General features: G+C 35.4%; 1 long non-coding RNA gene across 1 annotated transcript; it reads left to right on the forward strand.

Moving 5' to 3' along the window:
• The first annotated feature begins 13,879 nt into the window (after nt 1-13,879).
• LOC131037841 (uncharacterized) lies at nt 13,880-14,791 on the forward strand. Its single transcript, XR_009104312.2, has 3 exons — nt 13,880-14,066; nt 14,191-14,491; nt 14,621-14,791. It is a non-coding gene; the product is annotated as an uncharacterized LOC131037841 (long non-coding RNA).
• Nucleotides 14,792-15,316: the final 525 nt, after the last annotated feature.

Genomic DNA, 15,316 nt, shown 5'->3' on the forward strand with positions numbered 1-15,316 from the left:
CGGTCTGAACTGCTGAAAGACCAAAAGGACATAAGGAATGCTTTGGATGAGGGAAACTTGCTACTAAGAAAAATCTATCAACCTCATTTGTTCTGCGATGATGTGCTAGCTAAGAAGCAAAAGCTTCAAACGGACTTACAGTCCTACTTGAGCACATTTAAGCCACCTTATGATTCGTTTGCAACATATGGGCAAACCGTTCACTGGTTCCAGATCCAGTTAGCCAAAATGGAGCAAGAGATTAGTACACGATCTAAAGATTTGCAGGAGCTACAACTGGTTTTACTTCCATGTCTGCAAATTCTTCAGAAGTGTTATCTGAACCTGGATGCCTTGATAGTTACGTAGGAGCTGAGCATAGTTGATGCCATGGAGGAACAGGTATACCAGATGCAAATAGAAAAAGAAGTAGCCACCTCCTTACTTGAGTCCTGATCTCTATCCATGAAACAATTTTTGCAGGACTATAAATCGGTTTTTGACAAGTATTATTCATTGTTGTCATAAACTTTTTATTTATATCAAATGGAAACATGGTTGTTCAGTGGTACTTTGTCATTGTTAGCAAAGGGGGAGAAGTACTCTATCTATTTTGGAGACAAATCTGATTTTAAAATTTTGATATATGATTTTGATATATGCTATGTGCTTTGATATCTCAATGTTTATGCTCTGTATGCAAAATTTCTATACATTGTGTTGATTAAGGGACAGTGTATATGCTTAGGGGGAGAAATTTTGTTAATGGCATGTTTTTGTTGTAAAACACTTAGATGTCAAAATTTTATTTTCCTAAGTGTTACCATTAATGCCAAAGGGGGAGATTGTTGACATTTTTGATGTTTATGTTGTGATTGTCATTGATGGACACACACTTGTATAGAGATACCCTTTATATGTATGAGCTAGAGCTCAACCATTATTTGTTCCAACCGCTATGTTGTATTCTAGTCTTTAGACTATTGGTATTTTGCAGAATGTGTTTCCTGGTCTGAAGCGGCATGTCGACCTCAAGCGGTTCGTAGATCTCAACCGGTATGAAGGAGCAAAGTGGCATAACACATTCTTACCAGTCTTCATTTTTGTCAAACCGACAATCAGTTTTTTGTATGAACCGGTAATACTCTGTGATGAGTTACCAACCGACATTTTGTGATGAGTTACCAACCCACCGATTGATTGATGGTGCCAACACACTGACGGTGCTTTTTGTGTCATGTTACTGAGTATGTCTAGATTCATTGAACCTTGGAAATTGTAATGTAATCCTATTGGACCAACATGAAATCAGATTCCTTTAAAAGGACATCATGTCTAGGGTTTTGAGTTGTTGTTGCTGTTCCTGAAAGGGTTTATGTTGTGGCTAGGGTTTAAGGTGGTTGTTGAGTTGTTGTAAGAGAGATCTTATCTGAGAAGATCAAGTTGTAAACAGAAAGAGATAGAGAAGACTGAAGTAATGCTGAAATGCATTAGCAGTGAGCTATACTAGATCTAACCAAGTAGTTTGTGCTATTAGATAGAACAAAGACTTGTTGATTACTCACATCTTTGACAAGTCTGTAGCCCTTAACCGGGTAGGCCCAAAAGCCTTTGTAAAATCCTCTAACAAGGTGGTTCACTTCTGTGAATCTAAAATCCTCTAACAAGGTAGTCTTTAATAGGACTTATCTCCTAACAGAGATTGACATTCCTAACAGGATCTGTTCTGGTAAAGAACATTGTAAGACCTTAACCGGTCTGGTTTCTATTTTGCAGGTAGTGACTTGTGAGTTTCATCTCACCATGGTTTTTCCCAGTTGGTTTTCCACATCAAATATCTTGTGTTATGGTTGTATTGCTTTTGTGGGTGAATGCTTTATTTGCATTTTGTCTTGCATGTGTGATAACCGGTCTGTCTGTTAGACTATTTTACCAATTTATCTTCAGACTGTGTAAGTGTTTAAGTACAGAGATTTTTGGCATACTAATTCACCCCCCCCTCTTAGTATTCATCAGGTTTATCCTTCTTAGGTGGAGTCCCCTTCTTGGAAGAGGATGAAAAATCACCTTGTGATGGAGAGGATGATTGCTCCTTTTCTTGTTAGGGCTTTGACTTAGATTGCTTCTTCTTCTTGTTGGAATCTTTTCCTTGGCCTCCTTGATTCCCTTGATTAGCCACCAAAGCCTTGACTTTGAAGACTTGAGAAGCCCCATGTTCAACAACTTAGATTGTTCCAACATCAACATTTCTGTGAAAGCATCAAATGAATGCATAGTGTAGGAACTCCCCACTGTCAAATGATGAGTTTGGAAGCTAGAAACAAATGCTGCATATTCTGGTGCAAGCTTGTCCAACAAGTTGAATATCAATTGAGCATCCTTTTTGTCAATTCCACAATCCTTAAGATTTTCTCTTAGCTCATTTGCTTTGGTGACATAATCTTGGATTGTATCAAAATTCTTGGGATCCAAGTTAGTGAGCTTATTGTCAATCTTGTAACCTCTGATTTCATCAACTTGACCATACAATTTCTGAAATATATCCCAAGCCTCTTTGATTGTAGAACACTTCTCAATGTGAAAAATGAGGTCATTTGATACATACTTGCACAAAGTTCCAAGAGCCATGCAATTTTTAGTGAGCCATTCTAATTGATCATTAGGATCAGTCTTAGGATCTAGTGGTGCTTCTATAGTTCCATCTATGTAATGCGTGAGACCTCTTTCCAATAATTGGGTCCATGCTTTAATTTTCCAAGATGAATAATTATGTGGAGTTAAAGGTGGAAATTTATGAGGACTCATTGCAACAAAAATGAAAGAGAACAAGGAAAGAGAGGCACAATCACGCAAGACACCCCCCCAAATTCACTCAATCAAAGAACCCCCCCCAAAATGATGATTTGGCACTTTATACTTAGTGCGTGTACAATGGGCCACTTGCAAAAAATGGCAAAGTGGACTTTTGATTTTATCTTTACAAATGCCTCAATGAGGCCAAAGGAGACTCAAACTAATAATGCAAGAGATCTAAACTAAGATCCAAGCAAATTACAAGTAACAAGTAGGCCAAAAATGATCAATATCTGAAAGTACAATATCCACTCAAAATCTCTGAAAATAGATCATAGATTATGAAAGTAGATGAAAAATTAATATGCACTTTCAAAAAAAATGACAGCTGAAATGGAGTTTGTATGAGCCCAAACAAAGCCTTTGAAGTTGAAAAATTGAGGATTGGACAGGTACAACTGAGAGGATCCAAAATTTTTGAAAAACTTGTTCACCAAAATCAGAAAATAACCCCACCATTGCAAAGAGCACAAAAAATTATCCCAAATAAGAAAACATTTCACCCAAAAAGGAGCAAAATTGAGCAAGTTATGAGCATCCAAAGTTGACCCAAAAATCCAAATTGCTCAACTGAGAGGGGTCTAAAGTTTTCAAAAATTGTCGACGTCACTAAAATAGTGTGCTAAATTTGATGGCTGTATGACCGTTGAAATGACCGTCACACCCTTGGACCAGGATGACTGGGCGCTGACTAGGTGGCTGACTGTGTACTGCTAATTGGGCATAAGGTACTGCTGAGTGGGCAGAAAAGGTCGGGTGGTGTTGACGCGGTGTATGACATGGCTAGGTGATGTGGCTTGTAGGTGGGCCCGATTATCAATGGAGGTGGCTGATGGTACCCGGATGGAAGGGCCAGGCCAAAGGGGCTGGTGGGAGGTGGCGAGCTAGAGTGGCCGACGGGGTCGACGGGGCCGGAGGGTCGGCGAGGCAGTTGCCGAAGAGGCTGGTGGGGCGGGGGGTAAATGGTGCCACTGGGGCTGCAACAATCGAGGTTGCCGTGAGAGCTATTTGTATAGTGGCGATGACATGGAGACCGGTGGCAGCACGGAGACCACCGACTCAACTGCAACCTCTATGATCCCTTGCACACCGCGTACGTGTACGAAGGGGGCCGGGGTTGGTCATCGGAACCCCCCAGAATTTCGAAATCATTTTTTTTTTATATATCATTTTTCAAAAACATTTCAAACTGGAAAATATTTTCAGAATTTTTTTTAAAAGAAAAAATCTGAAAATTCCTTACTGTATCGCCCGAATTGGGTAAAAAATTCCTCCACATCCCAAATTTGACTTTTGTCAAAATAGGTCGAGTTTATACTCGATTTTTTATGGAAATAGCCTCCCGAACATAATGGTAAGGTCAAAAACACTCTAGGATGCCTCCAAAACACACAAAACCTCAGATCTGAAAATAGAAGCTTTCCAAGATGTCTCCCAAAACCAAACAATGAAGCCCCGATAGCTCTGTTACCATGTGAGAATATGCCAAGATCTAGAGGCAATGGAAAGAAAAAATAAGAGAGAACAAAATATATGATAGAAATAAACTGTATTTTATCAAGATGCATAATACGATCAACTGGATTAACCAATACAATGAATATGAGCCTGCTTATATAGGCAAGGCCATACGGATATGTGAGCACACAATCATGACATGTGGCTCAATGAGAAACAAGGGTAGGTAATAAATACTAGGGGTAGGTAGGAGAAATAATATAATATTCCACAAGAGGTGGATGACCCATCGAATGTGGAGTATAACAACAAAATAAGACCACAAAAGGTGGAATTTCTCCTACAAGCTATATCCCTATGTGCACACTTCTCTATGTGTCTCATATCGAAACTACGAAGAGATGCATTATCCTAAGTTAACTTAAGTAAAGTGTAATAATATTCATGATGAATATTTATTTACACCAACAAAATCCTACAAAATTTAAATCTAAAAATTATATGCAAATCTGAAATTAAGTTGTCATAATCTAGAATAGCCATGCTTAGATCCTTTTTCTTTATGATGCTAAAATAGGCCTACATATCATTCTTATCAACAATACCTCATGTGAACTTATAACAATATTATATAATGAATAACATCACCATAAGATAAAAACAAACAAGCACAAATCAACAACATAAGAACATCACATAATGCATTATTTACATGGAGAATCCAATGCAAGAAAAATATCCACAAAGAAGAGAGGTCAAGTTTATATTATCTTTGAAATAACTCCCAACATGGTATCACTTGTGTACCTAAGAACAACCATCTTTAGACCTCTATCAATTTATATCCAAAGTATTATTGATATAGAACAAAAGATCTCCAAAACCACCAAACAAAGCATGCAAATGTTGTATTGAGATAAGGAGAGAGAGGTAGAGAGGGATGGATGAAGAGACTTGGAGAGGTGAGAGACAGAGAAGAGAGAGAGGAAAAAGGGGGGGATTGATAGAAAGAGATTAAGGGAGAAAGATTGATAGGTGAGAGACCTAGAGGGGGAGAGATAGGTTAGAGGCCTAAAGGGAGGGAGTCCTAGAGTTTGATATGTTTTTTTGGTCTCTAAACATAAGTGCCTACACATTGGCCTTATCTAAAAAATGCGTATATTTTCAAAAACACATATATGTTGTGTTTCCATAATACATACATGATGTTTTTGGTCCCTAAGTTTCATAAGTGTTTGCACTCTAGTCTTGTGTTAAAATACCTATAATGTAAAATACAAGCATGTGTTTTAGAATTAACAAAACTTGTACAATTTTTGTTATTTTTTAGGGTTATGATGGATTTGAAGAGTTAGATAGGGATATATAGAGGGGTGGAGGGAAGGATAATGATGGTAGGTGAGGGAAAATGAGAGTTAGCTAGAGAGACCTGTACACAAGCCTAAAACCAATGATTTGTCTTTCTCAATCCCTCCCTCTCTACCTCTCCTTCGTGTCTCATTATACACATCTCTCTCTCTCTCTATCTCTATTTACTTTTTTCATCACTCTATCCTCCTTCGGGTCTCTCACCTATCTATCTCTCTTCCTCTATCCCTCTTTATTGATCCTCCTCTTTCCTCTTACCTCTCTTCTCTCTCTCACCACTTTATCTCTCCCCTCTCCAATTCTCTCCCTCCCTCCCTCTTTACCTATCTACCTATCCCTTCATATCTCATTATACAATTTTCTCATTCCCCTCTATATCTCCCACCTCACTCCCTCACCCATTGGGTCTCTTACCTTTTTTTTATTTCTCCCCTTTTCCCTCTTTATCAATAAGAAGAGAGAAAAGGAGAGAAAGAGGTGAGATAGAAAGAGAGAGATATAAACTAATAAATATGGAAGGATGGAGGTAGAGGTATGTAGATAAATAGAGTATGGGGGGTAAGAGAAAGGTATGTAGATAAATATAAGTAGATATAAAAGGAAAGATAGAGGTAGATAAATAGGTAGGGAGGGAGAGTGGGGAGAGAGGTGAGATTGATAAAAGTGGGAAGGGAAGGATCAAGAGATAGAGGGAGGGATAGAAATAGAGGTCTTTTAGGGAGGGATATATATATATATATATATATATATATATATATATATAGAGAGAGAGAGAGAGAGAGAGAGAGAAGCTGAGAGGGGGGAACAGATAGAGAGAGATTGAGAGAGAAGGAGAAATATGGAGAGATGTGAGATATATAGAAGTGGAGACGAGATTTAAAGAGATGGGGGGGGAGAGGAATTCAAAGAGAGGGATAGTAGATAGAGACAATTAGGGAGAAAGAGAGTAAGGAGAGGGAATGAGGGAGATGTAGGGAGAGAGAAAGAGAGAGAGTGTGAGGTGAGATAAATAGTGGTATGGAGGAAAGGAGGTAGAGAGTGAGGGGAGGTAAATGTATAGAGGGATGGAAGGAGAGGGAGGTAATTATATTTATTTAATAATTATTCTTTTTTTTGCTTGGACTTTGGCTTTGATTAGATGTCTAACTTGGGACAATATTCACAAGCATGGGTTCCACAGGCCTTCCATCTATGTTTTGTGTGGTAATGGAGATGAGGATTTCTCTCACCTGTTCTTCAGATGTCCTTTCTCATTGCTGCTTTGGCATTATTGGTGGGGGATGTGGAAGCACCCATGTGTTTACGTGGATTCTTTGCTAGAGTTTTCGAGCAGTTTGGACATGCCTCCTATTTTTTCCCCTTTTCTCCAGACTATCTAGCTCATTGGGCCCATTTTCATACTTTGGCAGATCTAGCTAGAGAGGAATAGGATGATCTTCAGGGAAGTCAAACTGTTAGTTCAGCAAGTGTGGAATAGAATCATTGGCATGATCCAAGAGACAGTGGAAGTAAAATGTGAGGTGAATTTTCCTCTAGATAAAGGAGAGGATTATATTGTGAGTAGGTTGGGTTTGCAGGAGATGTCTCATGTTTGATATTGTGTCAAGAGAGGTAGACATTCTAAGAAGAAGGTTCAAAGGGTGGGAAGATGGTTGCCCCCTCAGGATGATTCCATTAAGACTAACACTGATGGCTCCTCTCGGGGTAATTCAGGTCCGGCTGGGATTGGGGGTGTTGGTAGGGATTGTATGGGGGATGTGGTTTTCTTCTTTTTGGTACATAAAGGCAAACAGTCTAATAATTTTATGGAGGGACTAGCAATTTTCCATGCCCTCGAGCGTGCATATAAGCTTGGGTGGCGTAAGGTTATCTGTGAATCAGATTTGCAGATTATTGTTAATCTATTTCAATTGAGTAGAAGGCGAGTGAGATTAATTGGTAGATGGCAGGGTTTGTGCATCGGATTTTGTAAATTAGTGCTATGATGAAGATGGTGTCTTTCATCCATATTTCTCATGACTGGAATAGAGTTGCAGGTTGTTTGGCTAAGTGAGCTTCAGAACATGGTGATGTTTGGAAAGTTGAGGGTTGGGAGCATCTTTCCCCTGATTACTATCAGGACTTGCATAAGATCTTTGTTGAGGATATGGATAGTTATGAAGCTGCATGATTTTTGGTTGGGTTTGTTGTTGTCTTTTGGAGCCTTGTGGCTCTGGGTTTCTTGTGTAATGCTGGTTTCTGATTATTAATAAAGTTTTTACCCCTTTATTAAAAAAATAATAATAATTATTCTTCTATTAAATAGATAATCTGAAAAGATTAATTTATTTAATTCATTTCATATTATTCTATTAATTAAAACATTTTATTAATCCATTCATTTATCCTTTCTTCTAATCAATTAATTAAATATCTAGTATTTAATTATTATTCTATCCACTATCCTATAGTCTTATCAATTAAATAATTTCTTAATTATTTAATCTCTTTTTTCCAACTCACCCTCATCTCCACATCACTTCTTCTTTGCCAACTTAGCAATAATGTGGCCAGGATATTAATATTTTTAATATTAATATTCATCATTATCTTCAACTTCCAATTTATTCTTCAAATAATGTGTACGTACACACATTCCTCAACCTCCCTATATTCTCTCCAACTTTCCTCCATCTTTGGAGGAAGTTGAGTCCACTTGTCCTCTTATCCCTAAATCTTCTCCACTATCCTATATTCTCTCAAGTCTTCTTCTTAGTCATGGTGAGATTAATGAAACTTAGCTTCTCCTTCCACCTTTTCCTCCATCTTGTAGATGTAGGAGGAACATCTTCCACCTTTCTCTCTCATATCTCAACCTCTTGCTCATAGCCATCCAATTTGCAAGATTTAATCAGGACCATTGATCTCTGCCACCTAAGCTTATGTACTAAAAAATTGATAAATAGAGGTCTCCTAAGCCATTTTTGAAACTAATAGCTAATCTTATAGTCAATTAGGAGTCTTTATCTTGCATCTATGAGTTCATTTTCTTAGCATTTTTAGAGTTGTTTTTGAGAAATTTAGCATAAATTATTATCATAGTTTAGTTTTGCATATCATATCAATTATCAGTCCATTCAACACTTTCCATATTGGAAGCTACTAGTGCTTGTCTAAGAGAAAAATCATCTGCAACCAAGAACAATGGGGTTAGGACACAATGAGACATAAATCATGAAGGTATAATCTTTTATTTAGTTTTTAATTTCATGTTGTTTTATGGTTGAAGCTTGAGTAATATTTGCATGATAGACTAATGACTTTGCAGGTAATTTCTCTGAGGTGAAGCTTAAGTTGATACAATTAATAACCACTTAATTTTAAAATTTAAATTGAAAATTAAAATCTTGAAATTCAGATTTTTTTTCGACCTTAGGGAAACCTAAAATCAATTAAATTTCAGAAATCAAGTTCGAATTGACCAGTAAAATATAGACAAAATAGGCTCCCAAAATTTAATGAAAAAAAGTCGAGACCGGGTAGTATACTACCTGGTTTGGTCAACTTTTTAAAAAAAATTTGGGGAAGCAAGATATTGTGATTTTAATGTGAATTCTAAAAGGATATGAGAATTGGAGATGTCTAGATATTTGAAAACAAGCCTTGAAAATCGAAATAGGACACACTTAGGATGTTTAGCAAAATGATTAATTGAAAGAAAGAAACAAAAAAGGGCACTCTTAAGGTTAAGGGCCAACTTTTATGAGCTTTAGATCTAATTACATTGATTAAATGCTTAAAGGTAAATTGAAAAGTGCACAAGATTAAATTAAATTTTAAAATTAGGGTTTGCTACATAAACCGCTTAATTTTAAATATTTAAATTTGAAATTTTGAATATTGTAAGGTGGGAAAGTGAATTTTGAAATTGAAGCAAGGACTCAAATTTGAAAAATTAATTCAAGATCTACATAATCCACAAGTTCAATTTTAAAATTAAAAACTAGGGTTCTTTTTATTTATTTAACCGCTTAATTTTAAATTTTATGAAAATTGAACATGTAAATGAAAACTTGAATTGTAAAATTGAAGAGTTATCAGATCTAAAATAATCAATCCAATTTAGATAAATAACAAGCTCAATTTTGAATCTAAATATTAGGGTTTTTATGAATTTAAACTCTAAATGTTTTAAAATTGCAAGGAAAATAAGCTTGTGATTGAAAATTTTAAATTTTAAATTGCATACACTCAAATCTGAAAACAAAAATAAGAATTAAGGGTGTAAGGAGTCGGGTTCACCAAAATGTGAAGGGGAAAATCAGGCGACTTGGCAATTTGCATCAATGAAGAAGAAATCACCAAATCACCTATTTTCACTTTGATGGGAGATGCCTTTACATTGAAAAGAGTTGGTAGATCCACTAGATTCAGTCACTAATAAGATTACAAATGAATACAGAGTAGATTGATTGAAATGGAATGTATTTGACCCTCTTTTATAAGTTGACTAGTTGAATTAAGACTAAGTGCTGGAAATGAAGACAAATATGAGAAAACAACGAGCTACAGATTTGAGATTTCATCATGCACCTGGATCTGAGAAGTTTGAGATGACTCAGAGCTTCTTTGTGAAATATGCCAAAAGTAGCAGTGACCGTGTGTCTGGACCAGGTCGTCCACCCTCTTGGTCCTCTGAACTTTCCATGCATTGAAAAGAGTTTTTCTGTCTCTGCAAATAAAGCTTAATTCTAGAGGTATAGCTACGCACTTGCTTCCTGCACACAGAAGGAAAGGGAAATGCGTTGGGAATTGGGGTTTTCCTTTAGGTCAAATCCCATTTTTGGAATTAACCAAGTGGTTGAAATAATGTAATTGAAATGACCGAAAGTAGAAATCCTCTTCTTTGAGGGGATGTTGAGTTAATTGAAAATGAAATGCTTATACCTCCTTGTGAAGTTTTTCTTGCCTCCACATTGAAATATGATTTCATGAATTAGAATGATGATCTCCTCTTCAATTCTTGAAATCTTGACTCTATTGCTGCTCCAAAGCTTGAAGGAAGACTAAAAATGCTTAATTTCTCTTGAATTATTGAATGCTTGATCTCTTGAATACTCAGATGCTTGATTGAATTTCATAATCATCAAATGAGAGGGGAAATCCCTCTTATATACTTACCAGTAGGAAGACTTAATTAATTTTTCGACATGAGCCAACATAGAGAGGTTTTCTCGCTTCAAATTTGAGATAGGTCAGGTGGATGGGCCCAAGGATAGGTCCCCATTAAGGGGGACTAGGGTGCCATGCCCTGGTCCTGCCCTAATTTGGGGTAGGATCAAGGTAGCAGTTGGGTGTATCATTGGGGAGAAAGAATTTTTTGACATGTATGAGCATAATTAGGTCTCTAATAGAGTCAAGGGGTACAAACACTAATATGAAGACCCTATAATGTAATAAAATAAGAAGCCAAATATATTATCCCAAGTCTTGTTGCATTAAATCACAAGAAGCCAAATCTATAACAACATAAACATCATCAAAAGAAATAGTACATATGGATTTGATTGAATACAAGACTCAAGAACTAGATCAAATAAGAGATTAACCAAGTTCAAGTAACCAAAACTCTCAAAATTAAAATTCACTAGAAAAGTATGACCATCATGTGAAGGATAAAATTCATTAACACAAATGACGTCTATAAAGAAGTACAAGCAAGATGTATGATACCACCCTATCAGAAATGGCCTCTCTTCTCTCTAATTCTTTAATGATAACTGAATCAAGAGTGAATTCTATAGTCTTTCCTACTCCACCATGAGTGATTTGATAGATGGAAAGGATATTTTTTCTCAAGAGGGGTACACAAGACATTTTTGAAGGTGCCATCTCTAATATTCCCTCCTAGTTACATTCATATAAGGATTATTTCCCATCAAAATAGGTGGTATATTACAAGGTTCAAATGAAGAGAATATAGACAACAAAGATGCCATATGATGAGAAAATCATGAATCTAGAAGTCATCTCCCTAATCCGTGACTTTGGGAAGCACAAAGAGCTTATATTTTGTTCTTACCTATCACAAACATGTAACTCTTTTCATGTGTCAAGTCTTATTTGTTATTGCATGCTCCCAAATAATGTTGTATTAGTACACCTTATGCCACACTTGGGTTCCAATATCATCTACCAATGTAACTAAAATTTATTGGATTGACAACCTATGACTAGATAAACAACATGATTATCAAAGGATGGTTCTTTATTCCATTTTACTAAAGGGTTGTCGATAGAATTTGAACTAATTGCACAATAATGGGGATTGGCCATACTTTGAATGTGAGGTGATTAATTAACAGGAATATCAACCTATTCCACTTGTCAAAAAAATAGTAGAATGAAAAGTGCATTGAGTATAAATTTTTAAATATTGATCACTGAGGATTTCATCCAAAGGTTTACGAAAGGGATCTATGATTTATCAATTCTAGATAAAACTCATAATTGCACAAAAATAATATTCCAACTAATTAGTGCTCTCTGATACATAATATGAATGTAATATATGTAAGGTTTCCTCAACAAGTTAAAAACACTTACATTTACAGTATTTGATTACAAGTATAGTGAAGGAATGAGACTTGAAACTCAAAAAAACCACTAAAAGGGAAATCAAGTTTCAGTTTGACCATAAAATACATGTAGAATAAGAACTTATAAACAATACAACCATTACATATAATGTAGGAGGTTAGGGAAAAGTACAAGAAAGTAAAGACATATTAGTCCAAATCATTTATAAGAATGAATTTAGGAAGCTTGATTAAAATAGCAAGCTTACGGGTAAGGAGTTTCAATCCATTGCTTTTGACATATAGGACTCTAAAATGTTTCAAAAATATGGAATGAAGATACCATATTTAATCATCCATTTGAACTCATATGCACATCCTAAAATTTAATAATTAATCATGAGAAATCAAGTGACATTCTCATAGAAATTATTTATAATTTTGTTGGGTTATAATATGCATTTAGATATATCCAAATAGAGAAAGTGATTTTGAAAAAAACAATCCTTTTGAAATAGGCTAAACAAAGATAGAACCCTCTAACTCAATTGCTTAGGATTCAAGTCATATTTTAATAGAATATAAAAAATATGATAAAACTAGAAGAAATTTTAAAGGAGGATCCCCAATTCATAGGTAACAAATGTACATTATGAAATGAATAACAACTAGGAAAGATAACAAACAAATTTTAATCCTCTTAATTATTGAGTATGTCAAATCTTTGTCATCTTCATCCAAAGGGAAAAGTAACCAGCATTTCCCCCCTACTCTAAAAATTTCTGAGGAATCGGATACTGGTTTAGGGGAGGACATGGAGATAGAGTATGGTGGAGGGGATGATGAATCTAGAGAGGATGATTGGGAGACAAAGGGTAGTGCTTCTTCCAATTCTCCTCATGATGAGAAGGGAAGATTCACTAAAAGGAAGAGGATGACCCAAGGGGATAATAAGCATAAAAAATAAATTATGAGGAAGTTTAGGAACAACTATATAACAAACAAGTAAACATCAAAAGGAAAGGTAACTTTTCTTGATGAATAATGACTTTATTGCTTTTTATATACTAAAAGGAGAACAACACACTATTAAAAAAAGACAGTAGATGGTACTAGATACACCTTCAAAGTCTATGTGGGACCAAGTCTAAACAATAAAAGAAAGTCTAATGGAACCAAGCCCAAACAATAAGAATCAATGAAGCTATTATGCAACAAAAGGTACACCATTAAAGAAGATCACAATTATCTAACTTACTTTACACATCTATAAAAATGTAAAATAACTAACATAAACCAAAACAAACACACAACTTCACAAGAACTTATATCCTTCTACTTCCACTCATGTTTGAAAGATTAATGTACCCATAATTATACATTGAAAAGAGCGAGATAACAAATAATAAATTCTAGAAGGTTATAGTTATGCGTCTACGTTACTTCCCCACATAAGAAATTGGCAAGGATCAAGGAGTCGTGTAAGCAATTCAACAACGAAATTGAGAAGCGAATTACGAATAGAATTCGGGCAGTTGCGAAAAGTGTTCGCTATCCTATCCATCAAGAATAGAATCTGTAAGAAATACGCTAAAGAAATACCTTCTCCATCTACTCTATATAATAGATCCTGGGCTTATTGGACAGTAAAGAGAAACAATTTGAACTTAGTGATTCAACGTAATCATGAAGACATTATATGCAACTATATTTGCTATAATTTCAGTAAGTTTAGCGATTCACCTTCATTTTTGTGTGGCAGATGTGGGCACAGCAACTTTTTATGGCGCTCCTTATGTTCGCAAGTATCGTTAGCTTGATAAAGCATTTCACCAGTATCTTTTGTTTTAGGTCTGATTATACTGTAAGGGGTTCTGATTTGATATTCCTTCTGATTATAAGTTGAGAGGTTGTACGTACGACCATTTATTATTATATTTTCTAGTTCGTTGATTTTTTTTATTTGGTTTTGCAGCAACTTCATGTTATGGATACAATCAGAGGCAATTTCGAGCAGGCAATCTTTTTGGAGCGGCTAATGACACAATTTGGGACAACCAGGCAGCCTGCGGAAGAAAGTACAGAATTCGATGTTTGAGCGGAACAAGTAATGAAAGAGTTAATCCATGCAGAAAAAGATCACTTGTCGTAAAGATTCTGGATTACTGTTCTTCTGCTGGATGCGATAATGGCGATGCAACTTTTCATTTATCTGCGGATGCGTTTTCTCACATTGCTCATGCCTCTGCTAAAAAGATTAACGTCGAATATGAACAGTAACTCTCCATCTCCCTACCTATCATTTACAATTATCACAAACAACTATAATTTTAAGAAAATATATAGTGCTGAACTGGGTATTTCATGCATGGCTGATCTTTATTGTTTTGCTGTTGTGTTTACAGAGTGTGATCCATCAGACTTGGTCACGAAGATGTTTGAGGGGCTAATAACTAGAATGAAGCTCTATATGAATGGATTGGGAAAAATGCACGTGGGCCTCAACTAAATTGTTTGTAATTGACTGCTACGTACCATGGTATTGAATATATATATATATATATATATATAGTGGTCGTAGGTTTGGAATTTGATGGTCATCTATATCTGTTATATGAGAATTTTATTACGTTTGTTCATTCAAATGTTTTTCATTTGATGTCTTTAAAATAACAATCCCTAAATTTTTTTATATTAAAATATTATTTATTGATTTTATTAATCATACATATTAAATATAAAAAATATACATTTAAATTAAAATTTAATTTAGGGAAGTGGAAGCAAAATACACCCCAGTGCCGAAATCCATCCATGCAAGCTCCCATGTCCCAATTCAGAAGTCATATGGAGGAAGAAAGCTATCATCAGCGCAGACAATTTGGCCTAAAAGTTTTCTGACCCCCGATGGGCCATACCTGGCAGCAAATATCCTAACAGTACACACTGTTAGTATAAAAATATATATTTACAAAAATTTTAAAATTACAAAAAATTGTACTAAAAACTCCTGTACAATTACTTAATTTTTAATATATTTTTCTATTCTTCAAAAATAAGCTAAATTAATAGATTAATTTATATTATTCTATAGAATTCTT

This window comes from Cryptomeria japonica, chromosome 3 (genome assembly GCF_030272615.1).
Source record: "Cryptomeria japonica chromosome 3, Sugi_1.0, whole genome shotgun sequence".
Lineage (NCBI taxonomy): Eukaryota > Viridiplantae > Streptophyta > Pinopsida > Cupressales > Cupressaceae > Cryptomeria > Cryptomeria japonica.